This window comes from Typopeltis vanoorti, chromosome 15, assembly GCF_054136105.1.
Source record: "Typopeltis vanoorti isolate ZY-2024b chromosome 15, IOZ_Tvanoo_1.0, whole genome shotgun sequence".
Taxonomy (NCBI): Eukaryota; Metazoa; Arthropoda; class Arachnida; order Uropygi; family Thelyphonidae; genus Typopeltis; species Typopeltis vanoorti.
In genome coordinates, this window is record NC_143563.1 from 9,387,474 (window position 1) to 9,407,809 (window position 20,336).

The following is a 20,336-nucleotide window of genomic DNA, read 5'->3' on the forward strand; positions in this document are numbered from 1 at the left end:
CACAAATAATTCGTTCCGCCTGGCCAAACGGTCAATGGTGAGTTTTATCTCCGAAGTTTTGAAGCGATTGAAAGCGAGAATTCGTCGCAAAATACGGCATGAATATAATGACGTCCAACCGTTTCTTAAAAACACAGTGTCACTCTTGGCACTATAACTCGGCTTGTAATGAAACAAATCATAAACAGTTGATACAACAGTAATGAAGGTTGCCGCTTTCGAAGTGCATCACTGGATGAAAGTCAACACGGTCTTAAACATGGATAATTTACCGCGTGGGAAGGTTATGTGCTGGCAGTACATATTAGTTAATTTTCATGGTATTCATTACAATACAGAATGATAAGAAAATAATTAATATTTCTTAACTCATTATAGTCGTTATTAACTATATTATAACCATTGGCTAAGTATGGTATCCTAAAAACACTAATTCACAGAACTAGAACTATCCGTGTCCTGAACTCAGTCACATGCGTCAGACTTTCATAGCCCAATGACTATGATTCCCATAAGATAAAAAAATATCAAATGCTCCCCAGAAATCCTTTCTATTGGCTATCACACAGGACAACAGAAAAGCTGTTACTATCCCGTACATTCCAGGCACATCTGAAAAGCTATATGAAGTGCTTAATAAACATCAGCTATGCACCATATTTAAACCGTATGCCAAACTTGCAACTCTCATTTTGTCACCGAAGGACAACTCTCCTCTTGATCACATCCAGGAGTTTATGGAGCGCGATCTATAATTGAGTACTGTTACAAGTTTATGAAGTTCTAGTAACCTGGTTTACTATGGAAACACCGGAAGAAATGTGGACATCCGCCTACGTGAACATAAAAGTTCAACCAGCACTATCGTTATGGCACGTCGGATCTAGCAGGCCATGCCTTGGATTCCCCTTCACAGAGCATCAAATGAAAGAAATCAAAAATGCTGCAGAGAAGTAATTATAAGTCACATATTGTTTTTGGAATCCACAAATGCTTTAAAACACAGTCCGAACTTAAACAAGTATGGTTTACCAAATTTAGCAAACTCTGTGAGACAGCCATTTTAAGATCTAATTAATATTTGTTTTCTCTCTTTTTCCAACGTAGATGGCGCCTAATTAGGACTTTAGTTCCGTGTGTTATCAGTTACAATTTTGTTTTAAATTAAGTCCACTCTTATACCAAATTGTTGTTGCTTCGTGTACTGTGACCAGTGGTGGCTAGCACATAAGCACTGCGACACTGCAGCACCCGCAAGGAAAAAATGAAAAATACAAATTCTGTGTTTATAAATAATAGCAATGCTTACAATATTATATGAATGTAATACAACATATTAAAGGTTTATATATATATATATATATATATATATATATATATATATATATATATATATATATATATATATATATATATATATATATATATATATATATATATATATATATATATATGTAGAAAGTATTTTTACCTTGGGTATAAATATGTTAAAGATACCAAGCAATTTTAAACCTGGTTTTACTCCATTTCCCAAGTAAGCAAACAGACTAAAAGTCAAGTTTGCGCCTGCAATTGATGCAAGTCTAACTGATCCCACAGGTAGTGCAGGACCAGGGCAACTCGTGGCAAAGGTAGAACAAGCTCCGATCACTAATCTTAATATTTACCCTTAATGCCAAAACACATCTCCAAGAAGGGGATGTATGTTGTTTTGTATTAAAGGCAAGGGGCCACCACCCAGACCGGTTTCGACCTTTATTGAGGTCTCGTCAGTGGGAGCTAGGCTAGAAATACCAAGATTTAGTAATACAGAGCTTGTAAGTATTTCACCAAAACGAGTTACCATAAGGTGTTTTAACCTTATTAAATAAAAAAATATTAAGATTAGTGATCGGAACTTGTTCCACCTTTGCCACGAGTTGCCCTGGTCCTGCCCTACCTGTGGGATCAGTTAGACTTGCATCAATTGCAGGCGCAAACTTGACTTTTAGTCTGTTTGCTTACTTGGGAAATGGAGTAAAACCAGTTTTAAAATTGCTTGGTATCTTTAACATATATATATATATATATATATATATAAATCATTTCAATAGCTTTTCCACAGGCCTTATTACATGGAAAAGAAACATTAAGATTTGTTGGATTCTTTGCGTTCCCGGCAACTAATTCTTCAATGAGGATAATTCCCAAAGTACATTACACAAGATGACTCATCACTCAGCATTTACTGTTATTCAATGCAATTATTTTCACTTCTTAACATGTTTTTACTTAATCTCTACGCAGCTGTCTCAGCTAAAAACTGGTTCTTTAAATCCCTTGTACACCCTCGCCAAGCCACTGTCCTATCTTTCCTATGAAACCGTTTTTTTGTTTTTTTTTTCATGGCAGCTTTTATTGATAGATATCGTCTGACAACCTATCCAGACGTTATCCTTTCACGTTATATTATAATAAGTCTTCCATAACTGATTCAATTCTAGCTACTGCTGAATCTCACACTGTATTATTATAAACGTAGCTTATGACTAAATGGATTTAGCTGATGAAATTCAGTTGTTTGGTGAAGTAAAGAAAGATTAATTGAACTTATTGCCATTTTACGTTTGTGAGAACAGTTGTTCCAAATGATGAACTGCATTCATCGTAGCATAACCAATATCCCATTAAACAATATTCTTTACTTGGGGTTTGTGTAATTCTGTGAAAACGGCGTTTGTACTCATTTTTCTATATTTTTTTTTCAGCCTGTTCCCCTGTTAGTCGGTCTTCGGCAGGACATGTATGTATATATATATATATATATATATATATATATATATTTTTTTTTTTTTAGAAAAATTTCCAGACCGTCTACTACTAAGGAATCGGGTAAATTAAAAGTCTCTATATTTTGAAATCTTACACATACTGATCGATATCGACATGACTCATCCCATCATTTATAGACCTAAAACATTTGGTTCCATTTCCACACTAGGAGCACAAGCCCGCTGACTCATCATTGACAAGGACGAACTCGTTGAAGAACTTCAACATTTAAGAAACACCTTCCTTCAAAATGGCTACAATAAGCAATCTCCAGACTACTCAACCGACATGAGTCCAGAGAAACTTCTAATGAAGAAGAAAAAACAGAGGATTCATCACGCTTCCACATTTAGCTGGGTTTCCATAGAAATACTTAAGAAATATAAAATCAAAGCAATATTTATCCTTTTTTCAAGATGAGATCACTGTCCGATCCACAAACCTCGTCCTAGCCCACTTCATCATCAGATTATTTATCGGCTATGATGCGAATGCAGGTCATCTTGGAATCGACAGACAGACAAATGAATCGAGCAACGTATTCAAGATCACGTTCGCGATATTGAGTACCATAGAAACGAAGTATCAGCGTTGTCATCACACATGCTCTCTTCAGATGATCCACATGACGATTCTGAAATGAGACATCACGTGTTACGAAATAAATCAGAACTATTACACATTGCTATGATACAACAGGAAGAAAAATATGAGAATCATTGGAAATAGCATTAAATCCTTAAACATTCAAATATTAATCAAAGTATTAACTTCTCTGAATACATCCTAGCCTACATTAGTCAAGAATGTTCACCAGAATACGAAAACACGCAGAGCGTTTCACAAAATAACATCAGTCTCTTTTGTATAACTGCATATATATATATACCTCTGAGGTTGATGACTTCACATCACTTGCCTTAGTATGTATCCCATAATGCAAAGCACACGTGTATAATGCAATGCATAATGGGAAGGGCCACTACCCAGACCGGTTTCGACATTTATTGTGGTCTCTTCAGTGGGAGTCAAACCTGGGAGAGATACTAAGGTTGAAGTAATGCAGAAGTCATATATATTTCATATACAAGTAGACATTAGATGCTTGACCTTCTTAATAAAAATCACTGGATGAGAGAAAGATGTAGAAAGTTTGTTTTTTTTGCCTCCGGTGAAATATACGTTCATCATTATTATTATTATTATTATTGTGATACATCCAAGGAGTCCGAAGACTCATCGCGGGAGGACACCCATGATACCAAGAAATTTTATACTTGGTTTTAATCCTTTTCCGAAGGAAGCAAAACAATGTTTTGCACGTGAAATATCCAGAGATTTTTATTAATAAGGTCAAGCTCCTTTTGTCTACTTGTATATGAGATATATATGATTTCTGCATTACTTCAACCTTAGTATCGCTCCTTACTTGGGAATCGGATGAAAACCAAGTATAAGATTTCTTGGTAGTGTATGTCTGCGTTGGACTCCTAAAACTTCGATACCACCATTCTTAGATTTCGTGAATATCTTTGTATTAGCTTCCTGGGTCCTGTATATTTCTTGGCTGAGTGGTAATACCTTCGTTTTTCTACCCCCCCACGATAAAGTTGGTTATCACTGAGTTTGCAGGTTCACACGCAACGATGCTTACAGTTAGCTTTGGGGTGAAGTTAATCTGCTCGCTGTGTTTTTTGATACAATTCGTAAGCTGTAACAACGAAACAAATGTGAAGTCCTTGTTTGTATCGTCTCTGGTGCAGGATGAGTGGGTGTTGAATATTCCCCCCCCTTCTAAGCTATCCCGGACTTTCCTTGCAAGAAATCACTTTTCACTGCATGCACAAAAAAAACTGTCGAGCCCTCAATTACGGTAACGAGACATGTTTTCTTCTTCCACAAGCTGTAAGCGACTCTGCTAATGCTACCTTGATACCGAGAAGGTTATAGATATTACGATCGCATTGATAAAGATGTACATGTAATCTAACATAATATTGTCATTATTTCAAATATGAATTACTTTCTTTACAATTAATAATGTCTCTTCTTTGTTTAATTAATCGATGGTTACTTCTCGCTTGAAAAGATACAACTTTGCTGGTAATTCGGACTTTATCTCCAGCATGCATCTATTTTTCCTCTGTTCTCATAAAAAGCATTTCACTATCTCCGACACTACAAACAGCGCCATCTAACTACTACCAAAACTATGGTATGTTTTGTCTGAAAATTAATTTATGTGCATTTATGTATTAACTTATTAGCAATTACTTATTATCAAATTTATTAGTTAATGTATATTTATTAGCAGATGAACTTCGAAATAACGTTTAAAACATTTCTTCATACTTTAATGACTCATAACATACTGCTTTGTATTTTGCAGCAGGTAAATAAATAGAAACATATTAATAACATCTTTTGTTATAGTTTTACCAATACTTTATTAATAGGTGTCAAAACACTGCCACATATAATGATACCAATTATTATTATTACGTAACACCTTTAAGGAGTTCAAGAATTCACGGGGAATATACTCCACTCTACATCCGGGGCGAATTTTCCATGCTTGCTATGCATTAATTGAGAAGCTCATTAATTGATCAAGAAGTAATATTTATTTGTTAATAAATGCATGCATTTATAATCATTCCATTTAGGTTTTTAGTTTTGTAGACAGAAGACGTCTTAAGCTTGCGCGGCAATAATTGAGCTTTGCGTTGTGTATCGAAGGCCGATGCTTGCTCGTCTAGTCAAAGCTACCTTGGCTTGCTCAGTTGTGTAAGTTTCCAGGTCCTCGCTGCAACACTGTGATTTCATGTTCGCGCATAGCCATTTCCGCTCCCTTCACGTCGTCTTAAACACAGGCCATACGCAGTCAACGTAGCTCTAGCCAGTGAACTTCAGCCAGCGTTTAGTTAAAGTGTGCGTGTTGCTTGGGAAAATTAAGTTACAACAAACTTTTTATGACGATGTTATTGACCAGTTCATAAAGAAGAACCGTAGGGTAGAATTTGTATTCAAGTAGCTGAATTAAAAAAAGATAGAATATCATTTGTAAAATAAATGTTGTATTTGTATGATTAAATGTACATAAATTTCTAAATATATAGTTTTAAATGGTCAGTAATTCATTATTTCGCTACTCAGACTTCAATCACATCTCTCGCTCCCTGAATGATAACAAAAGCAAGCGTGAATTTCAAGACCAGCATTCGTCCCTGCTCTACATAACCCATTTTTATGAACCACTTTAACTGAGGTTCGGCTGTTGCTGTTACCCCTTAGGGAGTAGAGATTTCGAGAGTTTGAGTTCGCTCTATTAAGGTTTTTGCCTTAAGGGAGCAATTTGAGTCTCCGGAGAAGGTGTTCTCTGGCACGGCCCGCTGAGGGGCTTTGTCGGTGAATGCTTTTCTTCGGAATATGAGCGGTTTGCTCGGTTGTGGTGTGTGGGTGGAAGGCCATCACTGAGTGGAGCCAACGCTGAGATGGACAGTCTTTCGCCCACGATTGAGCGGCCTAGGGATCGTCCGAATTTTTAGAGGTTGGCTTTACTTACGTATCACCAATGTAGTTAATGCATGTCGTACGAGGCGACTAAAATTGGTACCCAGGGAGAGTAATGGATGGCAATGCTGTAGCCAATGAAGACCTAACTGAGGTTCGGCTATTGCTGGTACCCCCCTGCCATGATCAGAGCTTTATAGCTCAATAACTCCTTATCCTTACACTGTCCTCTACAGACAACGGGGAATATGAAAAGCAATCTTGCTTCGCCCCTTTAAGCCAGTCCTTATAAGGATCTCAGTATTGTCTAAAGACGTCCACACATCCCAACGATTTGGTTCAGCAAGCTGCAGCATACGAAGCAACGGACATATTCAAATATAGAAGACCAAATGCTATATTAGCCTCCTATAGCGATGCATAATCTCCATGCCCATTCAGGGCGAGGAAACTGCTCATAAATTTTACCCTCACTGTAACCACAACAGATAGCGGGGAATATGAAAAGCATCGTGCTTCACCCCTAAAGACATAAATATCAATTGTCTCAGTATTATCTAGGTCTACCTAGTCATTGATGAGAAGTTGAGGCTGGAAATGGATATATGAGAGGCTCTGCTTGGAGTATGTTTCTGCATGTCTCTGAGTACGGCCACCGTTGAGATTATTCCTCTGTCTGGTGGTGGCGGTGGTGGGGAGCCTGTCAATGTGTTGGACGTCTTTCGGCCACTATGAAGTGGTCTAGGGATCGTCCTAATTTTTAGAGACGGCTTTACTTAATTACAGGGCTGGATATATGAGAGGCTCTGGTTTTGGTAGGTTTTGCCTGTCTCTGAGTAGAGCCACCGCTGAGATTATGGCTCTGTCTGATGATGAGGTGAGCCTGCCACTGGGTAGGGCCAACGCTGAGAAGTTCTTCTTGGTGACTGGGTGGGCCGGTCGCTGACTTGGCCGGTCCTCCGGTCGCTCATAGGGAGTGGTCTGGGGATCGCCTAATTTTTAGAGAGAGCTCATTACTTTAAAACACCTCATTTTCCTGGATGCATGAGAGGCTCTCCTTAGGGTAGATTTTGCCTGTCTCAGTAGAGCTACCGCTGAGATTATGACTCTGTCTAGTGGTACGGTGAGCCTGCCACTGGGTAGAGCCAACGCTGAGAAGTTCTGCTTAGTGACGGGGAGGGCCTGTCACTGAGTTGGACTGTCTTTCGACCACTATGAAGTGGTCTAGGGATCATCCTAATTTTTAGAGACGGCTTTACTTAAACATAGGGATATATGAGAGGCGCTGCTTGGGGTAGGTTTTTGCCTATCTCAAAGTAGAGCACCGCTGAGATTATGAATCTCTGTCTGGTGGTAGGGAATGCCAACCGCTGGGTAGGGCTAACGCTGACAAGTTCTTCTTGGTGACGGAGCAGGCCTGTCGCTGAGTGGAACAACGCTGAGTTGGACGGTCCTCCGGTCTCTCGTTGAAAGTGGCCTAATTATTAGAGAGGTCTTTACTTAAAAACACCTCGTTTTCCTGAATGCATGAGAAGCTCTGCTTGGGGTAGGTTTTTGCCTGTCGCTGAGTAGGGCAAGCGCTGAGATTATGGCTGTCTGGTGGTGGGTGATCCACTCACTGGGTAGAGCCAACGCTGAAAATTTCTTCTTGGTGACGAGGTGGGCCTGTCACTGAGTGGAACAACGCTGAGTTGGACGGTCTTTCGGCCACTGTGGAGTGGTCCAGGGATCTTCCTAAATACTAAGAATAGTGATCAGAATTTTACCCACCTTCGCAAAGAGTTGCGCTAGTATTGAACCATGTGTTTTAGTTTACGCTATAATCCGCCGAAACGTTTATGGTTTTGCCATATTCGGTATGAAACTCTTTGATTTCTATCTTTGAGTTTCTTATTCGGCTTTGAAATAATGTGAGACTTAATATACCCTTGATTTAAATAATTTTACATCTCCGAAGTTAAGCACATTGGCTCTTTATATTTATTTAAGTAAAATACTGCTACTATCTATCTAGACTTGTTGATTGAGAATCAGGCAGGAGAATGGCACAATACTCTTTGAGTTGGAGCACAAATACAAAACACACATTAAAATTAATTATAATTAGCATACGGTATTCGTTTAGGAAAATGGTGTATGTTAGAAAAATAAAAATTTTTCGTCTCTTTTAAAAATCTGTATTTTATACCATTGTTTTAAGACTGAAATATAATTTCCTTTATTTCTGTTAATTAAATATTTATTATTATATAAAAATTATTGTGTATTATACTATTTTGTTTGCATTTATATTATTTACAATTACATATTTTTTTGTTAAATTTACTTTTTTTTATTTTCTGATAGATTTTAAATTATTATTATTATTATTATTATTATTATTCCAAGCAAGGAAGACAAAAACAGAGAAAAACTACAAGTTCCTGTGGACAAAGAATTCCCAGATATTTTTGAGAAAGAATGAAAACACTCGAGTATACATAATTACAAGTGAATCCGACTTACACAGCCTACCAATATAAAACACTAACTCTTTACATCCTAAAGAATAAGATTAGAACTCATTTAAAAACTATATAATGATGATCTCAAACAAAGGCGAACATATTCCAGTCAGACAACATAAACTTCAAGGTCTTTGACTCTTTGAAGAAATGGTCAGACAACATTTCCACCAACACCAACTTCACAATCATACACACAAACATAAGAAGTATAAAAAAACACTGGCTTACATTGATAACACAGCTCAATTATACCATGATAAACATAGATGCGCTAATGTTGACCGAAATTGCAATAAAAGACACAGAAATTTACGAATACAACATAAATAATTATCAAACCTACAACTTATTCAGATCAAACAAAGAGGAGGTGGTATTGTGGCATTTATCAAAGAAAAATACAATGTGACAGAAAAACAAACTCACTTCGAACATGCGGAAACACTAATTTTAGAACTCATAATTAGCCACGATAGTATCAAATACACAATAAACACAATACACAGACCCCCCAGATAATAATCCACTCAGTTTTCTTCACGAGTTAGAAACATGGCTAAGCGGCATCGAACCGCGTACAACACACAGGCTCATCCTAATAGGAGACATTAACATAAATACTCTTAACCACGCTTCTTCAACCACTAACACATATCGTGATATACTAAATCAGTACAACATAAACCCTACCATTAACTCCCCAACAAGAGAAGAAATACTCAACAACTCACTAACACAATCATGCATTGATCATATCAATATACGGGCTCCCATCCATACATATACATCATCAGTAATTAACGTAAAAATTGCCGATCACTACTTTGTCTCAACTTCGTTTTATTACGTTTCCTTCCCCCCCCCCCTCCCACCACCACAAAAGTCCACAAAACTCGATCATACTAAAGAGCATTGTCGATAACCAAGTAAAAAATACAGACTGGAATTCCCAACTTAAAATAAATGATCCTGTAACATTATACGAGAATTTTCAACTAAAGTTCACAGAAATATACAAAAAAGCAACAAAACCTACACAAACGAGGCGCAAAACAGACAACAATCCATGGATAAATGACGACATACTAAATACTATTACTAAAAAAGAAAATCTATGGAAAAAACTTAAAAAGTCACCCAGTAACACACATTTACAAACCTTATACAAAAACACAAGAAATAAACTAACAACGAAACTTCGTAGGGCAAAAAGACGCTACTACTTCCAAATTCATGGAATATAACGACAACATTAAGCAAACATAGGGCTACACTCAACGAATTAGTAACCCGAAAAAAGAAAACTTCAGCACAAGATTTTATTGCCAAAAGCTTCGGTCAGGACACAAACCAAGAGGAACTAGCAGACTCATTCAACCATGCTTTCACAAACAACATTACACAACTCAAAAAAGACAAACTACCAACGATCAACAAAAAACTACCAACACAAAGTCAACAAAAAACGATGTATTTTCCACCCATAACAAAACATGAACTGAAAGAGGCACTCCTAACATTAAAACCAAAGACCACTCCAGAAAATAAGACTCACAAACCTTATAACACACTTTGAACAAATAAATCCAATACTTTTGAAAGTCGTGAACATAATATTCGACAGAGGCATTATTCCACAACAACTAAAACCTGCAGTAATTACGCCAATATACAAACACGGCAAAAGAAACGATACTCAGAACTACAGACCAATAGCTACACTACCAGTCATCTCAAAAATTCTCGAAAAAATAACACACACCAGACTACAGAACTATTTACAGAAGTACAACATCATCTCACAAAACCAATACGGCTTTCAGAAAACAAAAAGCACCATTATTTTATTAGAAGACATCGCCGACACAATAAACAAAGCTCTCGACAAAACAAGTACGCCGTCCTTATACTGCTGGACCTAACCAAAGCATTTGACACACTTGAACATGACATACTACTCGCCAAACTATGCTCAGTAGGTATAAGAGGAACACAGCATACATGGTTCAAGAACTACCTCTCAAACAGAACACAAGTAACAAAAATAGGTACATGTCACAGTCGGAGTATACAAGTAAAACACGGTGTATCTCAAGGTGCCATATTATCACCCACTCTATTCAACATATACATTAACGATGTTCATAACATATCCATAAGAAGTCAAATATTTCAATACGCAGATGACACTGCACTACTAGCAATCCACAGAGACATTAACACGGCTCTCTGCAAAGCACAACAAGACCTAAACGAAATCACAACATACTTCCATTATAGGAATCAGTCATTTGAATGTCCCAAATCATATCACCCCTTTTCCGCATGTCAACTAATTTCTGCAACCCACAAATCTTCAACCTGTTCTCATAAGGCTCATTCCATAGACCTGCTATCATCTTGTTCACTCGTCTCTGGATCCTGTCCACCTCCTCCACATCAAGAAGAAACCCCTGCGCCTAGATCTGGGCACAGTAGTCAAGTTGGGGTCTTATCAAGCCTGAGGAACAAAAACTTGCTTGTCTCTGCTCGTCAAAGTATTCTTCAGTAACCTAGTGATTTGATGAGCTCATTTAGCCACTTTTGCAATGTGTCCCTCTAAACTTCAACTTCCTATCCACCAACACTCCCAAATCCCTGATCTTGTCAATCTTCTGGAGTACAGGAGTTATTATTATACCTAATTTTTAGAGACATGTTTACTTAAACATAGGGTTATATGAGAGGCACTGCTTGGGGTTGGTTTTTGCCTACCCCAAGCAGCTAAAGATTAGCAGCAGAGTATCAATGTTGTTAATCTTTTCATCCCAAAATGCATGACCTTATACTTTGCCACATTAAATTGCCATCCGTTCTCCTTAGCCCAGTCCTCCAGTCTACCCAAATCATCCTGCAAAGTTTTGACATCATGTGCATTCATATTGCTCTACCCAACTTTGCATCATTAGCAAACAAATGAACCGTTCCTCTCAGATCCTTTCTTATATCGTTAATGAACAAATTAAATAGTAGTGGTCAAAGACCACTACTATTTTTATTTTTACTGTGTTATAAAACGTGAGCAAGTCCGTGAGGTATGATACAAGTTTATATAAAATAACTTGGTATCTTGAATACATAATATACCCAAGTTAAAAAACTTTCTACATCTATCTCTCATCATGAGTTTTTATTTAATATGGTCAAAGCACCTTGTGTCAACTTGTTTAGGTAAAATTCACAACCTCTGCATTACTTCAGCCTTACCATTCTCAGGTCTGGCTCCTACTGATGAGACCTCAATAAAGGTCGAAACCGATTGGAAGCTTGGGTGATGAATGGCAATGCTGTAGCGTGAGAAGTTAACTGAGGCACGGCTGTTGCCGTGCCTGAGTTCAATTGACATCCAGATTACCGTTCCAGATGAGCAAATGAGCGGTTCTGCTCGGTGGTGAGGAGCGAACTGAGTTTCTGACTTCCTGATCCTGCGGGTCGCTCATTATTGGGTGATCCGGGGGATTTACGAGTTTTTGGAAAGGTATGGATAATGACCATTGCCTTTATGCACAGCATCATACATCTCTGCAAGGGGATGCTTTATATTAAGGGAAAAATACTACGGAAAGTGATCAGAGCTTATTCCACCTTTACCACGAGTTGCCTAGAGTAGAACTACCATCAGTTACCTCAGACTTGCACTACGTGCATATATATATATATATGCACACTAGGGAGTTACGCCCTCCTGGTGCCTACGGCTCCCAACCTTCACATATATATATGACTTCAGAGGTCAAGGCCTGATTTCCCTTGAAAACAAGATTAGATCCTTCAGGATAATCCTCCTCCTAAAAACACTTCAATGCAATCACATGTAACCAAATTCGATTACATCACGAAATCATCCACCAGAGGACTTACACTTTCCACAATCCTCCGAATGGCCAGTCCTGCACCATCTCCTCCTAAGCTACCTCTTTTTTACAAAGACGCTCTACAGCAATGGAAAAACACAGGACTTCTTCACACACTCACAGGATCAACAGAATCAGCTGTACTTACAGAACCACTAGTTGCGAACAGAAACATCACAAGTCTCACAACGGGCCAGCCTTTTCTTTTCCCTACATGGAACTGGGCAGGAAAAAGAGTCATAGGAGACCTCCTAACCCACACCCTAAAGTGGAAAGCATTCACAAGCCTACCGATGAAGAACCCAAAAACTGAAAAGCAATATCAATAGCTGCAAGCCTCCATTATAAAAGCCTATCCAGATATCGCTACACCTCAGGAAATCCGTATTCCTTCTAGAAACTGCTCGGGGCCAATATTTCATCTTGTACAATCTGAAGCCTCACTTCCAATTCTTCCCTCCAACTACAAGAAAATATACCACTTCCTCATATCAGTGTCCCCATCCTCGCCCTTCTTATACTCAGCCTTAACACACTCTCATCTACAAGGCTGCATATACCACACAGTTTTCAGTGGGATCTGCCATATAAATCAAAATGTGCCAAACCAGATTCCGATATACAGTGGAGACTATGGCACAACATCTTGCCAACTCCCTCTAAGCTCTGCAAATTTCAGCTAAGAGAAACGGATCTGTGTCTATTCTGTGACGTTTCAGGTACCTTGGAACACACATATCTGACCTGTCCCGCAAAGAACATGATAATCACTTATGCCCTGAATACTGCCTCGAGCACCTGGAACTACGCACACAGCCAAGAACACTACTGGAATTTAGTCCACACAGAAGAAAACAGACACAGAACATGCAATTTCCTCTTCATCTGCGCTAAGGCCGTCATCTACAGCTTCTACCTAAAACAGACAAGAAGTAACCAGCACCCATCCATCACTGAAACTGCACAAACCCTCATGTATAGCCTCCGTCGGAAACTAAAAAGCAGGCTGATATTGGAACTTGAGCACTTCAAAGAAAGAAGAACTGTCGCGAAATTCATAGAGGCGTGGAATCCGACTGGTACCCTCTTCTGTATTGACGACGACAATGTGCTTCATCTGAAAGATAACTCAGACTGAAATTGAACTGTAAATTTTTAATTTATTTGTTGCATTCTGTATTGTACACCCGAAAGGAAAATGTTCCTTTTCTCTGAAATATATATACTTAAAAACTTAAAATATATATTATGTAAATAGTCCTTGTTACCTATCGTGTAATGTTTATTTTAACAAGTTAAATAAAATAAAAATAAATAAATAAATAAATAAATTAATTAAAAAAAAAAAAAATAAAAAAAAAAATATATATATATATATATGATACAGAAAAATAAAACTCTCAAATATTGTTATAAAATTATAGGATTTTATTGCAATATTCAAACAAATTCACAATGTGAGATGTTTATAATTTGCCAATATATTCAACACTGTGTATTACGTACGATTTTCAGCCTTAGTCAATATTATTAACAGGAATGGCCATCATCTGTTTCACTGGATGTTACACCCTTCTCTCACTTCCGATATAACACAATGGTTTATCTAATTTTAAAAGAGATGAGAAATCCACTCACACAGCCAGTTGAACAAAGAAGTTCAATGCACTTTTATTCTTCCACAGAGAGCGGTTCTTGGTCTTGTTGGGAGCCAACTCAATCTCCGGTGACGATGTGAAGGGAACGCTAAACTCTGTGGACAGTATCGTGGTGCATGATGGGTATAATCAAAGGATGCATTATGATGATATCGCCCTCATCCGTTTAGCAGAAGACGTGTGGCTCACTCTAACAGTGAACACCATCGGTCTGCCACCCCCTGACATGTCTTTGGATGACTTCATTGGTCGAAACGGGAAGGTGCTTGGTTGGGGAACAGACAGGAATGGTACGTGAAGACATTTGATGCTCACATGACGTTCAGTTATATTTCTACCCTTTCAGTCAGGTTTTTATTGATTTCATTTCTTGTCCACAGGTGGCGTTATGAGCCCGACTTTGTCATTGGTCTCATTGGCGGAGTGCAATCAATCCTATTCAAGGATACCGAACAGGGTTTTTTCACGTGGTTTGAGCGACAAGATGCTGTGTGCAGGAGAAGCAGACGCTGGAACGGATGCATGTCACGTAAGGAGGATGGTCTGTCTCTTTAGAAACACGTGAGAATTACAGTTACTGTTTTATTCTATGAAATAACTTCTTTTGTTTTTCCTTCTAGTTCGACTCTGGAGGACCGTTGATGATCGAAGGTGAATTTTCTTAAAAAATTGGATATCAAGGAATCAAAATACGAACGATGCTGCTTAGATGTAAATCATTCCTCGGCCATCGGCATTCAAATCCATTTTAATGAAGTGATGTTGACCAACTATCTACCGATAACAAGAGATGGAGAGGTTTAATAGGTCTTCTACAAATGAAACAGACTGTAGAAGAAGAAGAAGAAATTAGTTTCAAACAATACAAAGAAAATAGCACTGAGCCAATGCTTCAAGCAATTACACAAGAGGACCTTCTAAAAGCAACAGGAAACAAATCCGATTAAAACAAGTAAGAGCAAAATAACCGATATGTGCGCTGGAAAAATAAACCTTTGCAAGCCAATTTCTTAGCGATACTGAGGACAAAATTGACGTGAACACGACATGGCAATGGTTATAACACCGTTACATTAAAAAAGAAAAGACGGATTTATTCTAGCAGCTCAAGAACAGGCATTACAAACTAATGCAATCGAAGCAAAAATTTTGAACATCAATAATAACAGCAAATGCAGATTATACGATCAGAAAGTTGAGACTGTAGAACATCTAATGAGAGCCTGCAGCAAAATAGCTCAAATTGACTATAAATACCGCCATGATCTAGAGGTCAAAATAATTCATTGGCATGTATGCATAAAAATGATTTTCTTGCTCCTAACAATTGGTGGCAGCATAAAATAGAAACAGTAGTGGAAAACGAAACAGCAAAAATTCTCTGGGATCTTCAAATACAAACTGATCGGCATTTGAAACACAATAGACCTGACATCGCAATTAGTGAACATGGACAAGTCTGGATTATTGACCTTGCAGTATCCAACGATAACAACATCAAAAAAGAATTAGAAAAATCCCTAAATATCGAGATCTGGCTATAGAAGTTGACTGGCTGTTTACAAAACACTCAAAAATCGTCCCAATCGTTATCGGTGCATTAAATATAAAATTGAAATAAAAAAAATTAAATTTAAAATTGAAATTTAATTAAATAAAAAAATACTTAACCGAATATATACACATTTAAATCAGTTAAAACACGTTTAATTTTTGCTATGTAAGTAAAATAAATAATAGTCTTATTTCTGCTCTAGATTTTATCAAATCAACAATGGTTATTTAAGTTAAGGGATATTCCATCCCATATCGTTTCTTAGCCGAATGAGAAACTCAAAGAGTTTCATGCCGAATATAGAAACTATATAAAGTTCGGCGATTCCAAGCGTAAGCAAATACCTGGATGCGCAGCAACTGACCCTTAAGGTAGTGCAAGCTGAGGCAACTCATGTCTAAGGTGGAGCAAGCTTCGATCACTATTCTTGGTATTTACCCATAATGTGAACTTAGCTCCTAGGAGCTGTAATTGAAGACTTTGGCTAGTTTTGGTTGGTTTTAAAAATAACCAACAATGGTTATTTTTAAAACGAATTGCAGTAGGTCTGCCCTGTTTGTCAGACTTCTGTTTAATTGTCTGTTTTACAAGTGAAAAATCCAGCGTCTGCAAGAACCCTTAGAACAGATTAAAAGATTTTCGCATACTAGACGAGATTCGTACATAGATCTTTCCAACCAAAGAGCATTGTCGGCATGCTTAATCATTCTGCATTTGAGTAGCTCAGTAAAAACCTCTTTTATAATAGCATCACAGCCTGCCTATGGTGCTTGACTCATCGGGTATTAGATGAGGCCCTTGCCTCTGATAGCAGTAATGACTATGGGACCTTTCTAAATTAAAAGTAAATAAATAAAAAACCCTTCTTATTATATTTTTACAGTTAGTACAAGTATTAATTCAACTGAATGCTGGCACTAACCGTAAAAATACGTAAAAATATGATTATAGGATTTTAGCCGATGTTCTGAAAAAACGAAACGAATGTTGAAATGAAAACATATTGTGTGTGCGTATTGAGAAATAGGTGAGGTAAAAATAATATTTTAAATGGTGTAGCTGTTTTCGAAGACAATATTTCGTCCCTTAGACATCTTCAACAATAATCACTAACTATTACATACGAAAGGTATTGTTAGACAGCAAGTCAGTGGTTTCGTTACACTCTCCAATAAAAATGAGTCTATTGTTCCATGTGGCATTGTTGGCCATCAGTAACACACCTTCGTTTTCAATACACACAGTTAAACAAACACTGGACATCTTAAGGAAAAGAAAGTTTTGGGCGTATCTTACTCTTCATTTCATTTCAAAATTCGGCATGAAGTGAGTAGGTTTCTGGAAATATAATTAGTAATTAGTTTTTACTACTTTCATATTCTATGTAATAATTATTAAAGATAATTAATCCTAATTAGTATATTATAATTAAATCTTCATATATGCTAATTTTAACCTTCCTGCTCTATTCGTAACAATGGTTTAAGTCATCAATTTATAACAAATTAAGTAACGCAGGTTATATGAATAAACGCTAAATAATGTACTGAATAGTTAATTTAAATTAGTTATAAGTATGACAATACTACAAGATTCAGTTGCCATTTTCTGTTCCTTAACTCTAACTGTCATTATTACAAGTGTCACATGTAGGTCGCATCTAGACTTGAACACTGATTATCACGTGTGATATTACTTCAGGAAATTGACATCTTCATGATTTTTAAGATCTCGGCCACCTTTCTTGAGAGGCCACGAATATAGGAATGGAGACAGGTTTGCTATAATCTATGAATGGACACGGGGAAGGGAGTATACGGAATGACAGCGTTCCTTTTGTCCAATGGAGTGTAGCCATTGGGCGTAAAAATATGTGTTTTGTGTGGTTGAATTAGTGATCAGTACGATGCTATCTGTACGATGCTATGGAGTTAGTGGAGGTGAAGCGACTGTTGATTAATGCATTTACCTGTGTGTGAGGGGGCAGGAGTTTCTGTAGACGGCGATTTGTTTATTTGTTTTTAAGTAGAGTGTGGAGGAAGGGAAGACTACAGATATTTAGCCCGATGGCCAAGAAAAATCGATCAAAGTTCCTATAACTATAACCGAAGTCCTCTAACTACGTTGATATAGTTATAGAAATTTAGGCCTGCTTGTATTTCTCCGATTTCTGTTACCGAAGTATGCTATATGGGTGATACCAGTGCATTAATCCCTGAAGATGACAGTTTAACAATGCGAAACATAGGAAGTGATAATTCAGTTTGTATTCAATTATTATTTAGTTAACGTTGTCAATTTCCTGAAACCACGTGATTCAATCACAGATTCCTTAACTGATTTTATAAGTATCAATAAGACATAAATCTCCAAGCAGTATTAATCTAAATAGATTTTGACATTTTACTCTTTCTATATTAATAGTTAACGTGCGAATTAGTTTATTTTTATCAAAATAAAGATATCCTCGTGGAAGGGAGGAGGAGAGAGATAGATTCAGCTTTAAAGTTTTAATTCCAGTGAATTTAAAATTTCTTTACGCGCCTTGTATAGTTTCAACTTGAATGAATAAACTTTTAAATCCAGAGATAACTAATATCTTTAGATAATCTAGGAGTTTAATTTTAAATTTGTTTTTCATTTAGGGTGGGAAAGAATACCACAATTGTACAGACTGTTTTCATGTTAAAGAGTACATTTTCAGTTTCTGGAGCAAAAGAACGTTTGTTTAAACCAGAACCAGTTTTGCAACTTTTAATCTGAAATCATTTCCATAAGGTTTTCTTCTTAGATGAAAATTGATTACATCACGTCATATTTATAATAACAGCATTGACAAAGGAATATCTTCTATTTAATTAATGGAATTTTTTCTCTTTTGGTAAACATTGGGTATCGTTTTTTCTTTTCTGATCATGATCATACACTGGTAGAGCATGTCGCATTCGAAAATGCAAACATAAATTTCATGAACGCTAAACTAACGGAAATATCTTTCAGATTTCTTGCCAATCAATTTCTGTCTTTAATAGATTTCGTACAAGATTAGTTGGAACTTTGATTAAGTCACATCTTTATTTCTCATTTCTTGAAAGTATTTCTAACGAAGTTGAGTAAGTTCGGTACGATTTGGAATTCGTAGAGCATCCAATTTCTTGTAATTCATTGCAATCAGAATAGGTACATTTGGAACACTCGATAAGGGTCATGTGTTTTGCTGTTTCTGGATGTTCTTTTCATTGGGAAGTGCAGAAGTTAAGTACCGTCTTCGAAGTGAGGTGGAAGACCATCCTATCCTTTAGAGTGTTGATTCGTCACACCGACAAAGTAAACGCTAGTTCCTTACCAGTGGCGTGTCATTAGTGCAATGTCTGCACTAGTGGAGCGTTTGGGCGGTTACAGTGACAGGTGACACTCACTGTCCTGTACAGTGACAGTGTCATGGGACACTGGGGGTTGAGCTTTTGGGTGCTTTGGGGGATGCAGAATGATATCCATAATCGATGGCATTTCTGGAGGAGATCTCGCTCCCACTTCGGGGTTAACCCACTTTTTTTCTGTATTCATTGGATGTAGAATGGGTTTATTTCAAACACTGGATAAGGGTCATCTTGTTTTGCAATTTCTGGTATGTTCTTTTTATTGGGAAGTGCAGGAGTTGAGTACCGTCTTCGAAGTGAGGTGGAAGACCATCCTATCCTTTAGAGTGTTGATTCGTCACACCGCCAAAGTAAACGCTAGTTCCTTACCAGTGGCGTGTCATTAGTGCACTGTCTGCACTAGTGTAGCGTTTGGGTGGTTAAAGTGACAGGTGACACTCACTGTCCTGTACAGTGACAGTGTCAAGGGACACTGGGGGTTGAGCTTTTGGGTGCTTTGGGGGATGCAGGATGACACAGAATTCACAATCGATGGTACTTCTGACGGAGATCTCGCTCCCACTTCGCGGTTAATCCTTTTCTTCTATATTTCTGAGTTTAATTACTGACATTTTCTTTTAACTCATTTCTTGAAGATTTAGTTTTAATGAAGCAAGTTCTTTAAATCTTCCTTCTTAATGTTCGTGTTATCTCCTCGTGCAAACGGCTTATTACTACACATTTGTATATCCTCGTTTATATATTTTTTGCTTTCGTGAAGATGGTCGACTGGGAGTTCTTCCGTTCAACTGGTTCTTTGTTTTCTCTGCATTCCAATTAACATTCGATCAATTTGTGACTCTTCTCTTCTAAGTTGTTTTTTTTTACTATCTAAACGAGTATATTATCTTCAATCAGAGTTTATAATATTTTTCTCAATTTCTCTGATGCTCGAGCAGAAAACTGTTTCTCGAATTATATCGTACTATTAAAAACTAATGGCGAGTATTACAAAGATCAATGTAAACGTATTAATCTAG

General features: G+C 37.3%; 1 long non-coding RNA gene across 1 annotated transcript in view; it reads right to left on the bottom strand.

The window, feature by feature from the left end:
• Positions 1-3,153: 3,153 nt before the first annotated feature.
• The window catches only part of LOC150098351 (uncharacterized), a 62,794-nt gene continuing 45,611 nt past the window's right edge, over positions 3,154-20,336 (bottom strand). The window contains exon 3 of the long non-coding RNA XR_016549552.1: positions 3,154-3,445. This is a non-coding gene — a long non-coding RNA (uncharacterized LOC150098351). The remainder of the gene's footprint in view (positions 3,446-20,336) is intronic.